The sequence below is a fragment of the Saimiri boliviensis genome, chromosome 4 (assembly GCF_048565385.1).
Source record: "Saimiri boliviensis isolate mSaiBol1 chromosome 4, mSaiBol1.pri, whole genome shotgun sequence".
Classification (NCBI taxonomy): Eukaryota; Metazoa; Chordata; class Mammalia; order Primates; family Cebidae; genus Saimiri; species Saimiri boliviensis.
This window is the reverse complement of record NC_133452.1, coordinates 48,992,264-48,992,841: the sequence shown is the minus strand read 5'-3', so window position 1 is coordinate 48,992,841 and position 578 is coordinate 48,992,264. Positions and strand designations below refer to the sequence as shown.

At 31.8% G+C, this 578-nt stretch overlaps 1 non-coding gene across 1 annotated transcript; it reads right to left on the bottom strand.

The window, feature by feature from the left end:
* Positions 1-212: 212 nt before the first annotated feature.
* Positions 213-320, bottom strand: LOC120363390 (U6 spliceosomal RNA). The gene has a single exon (XR_005578946.1). It is a non-coding gene; the product is annotated as a U6 spliceosomal RNA (small nuclear RNA).
* Positions 321-578: the final 258 nt, after the last annotated feature.

The following is a 578-nucleotide window of genomic DNA, read 5'->3' as shown; positions in this document are numbered from 1 at the left end:
TCATTTTTTTGGAATAATTTTAGTGGCAATGGTACAAGCTCTTTTGTGTACATCTGATAGAATTTGGCTGTGAATCCATCTGGTCCTGAGCTTTTAAGGGTTGGTAGGATATTTATTACTGCTTTAATTTCAGAGCTCATTATTAGTCTGTTTAGGGATTAAATTTCTTCTTGGTTCAGTCTTGGGAGGGTGTATGTGTCCAGAAGTTTTGAAAAAATATGGAACATTTCATGAATTTACATGTCATCCTTGTGCAGGGGGCCATGCTAATCTTCTTTATATCTTTCCAATTTTAGTGCATGTGCTGCCAAAGTGAGCACTAGAAGATTTCAAAAGACAATCATATTCATTATTAGTGATAAATCTGTTTGCTCAAAAAACTGTATTCCAATCTTAGAAGTGTCCTGTCTAAAGTTCATATATAAAATATAATTTGAAGCATCTTAAAATTACCTGACTACTTTTAAAAATAATTTTAAAAATCTGTTCTAATTACCAGACCAGTAGAAATAGGCATATATTAGATGGCTAATATCCACTTGATGGATTAAGTTATTACAGGATAAAAGTTTTGTTGT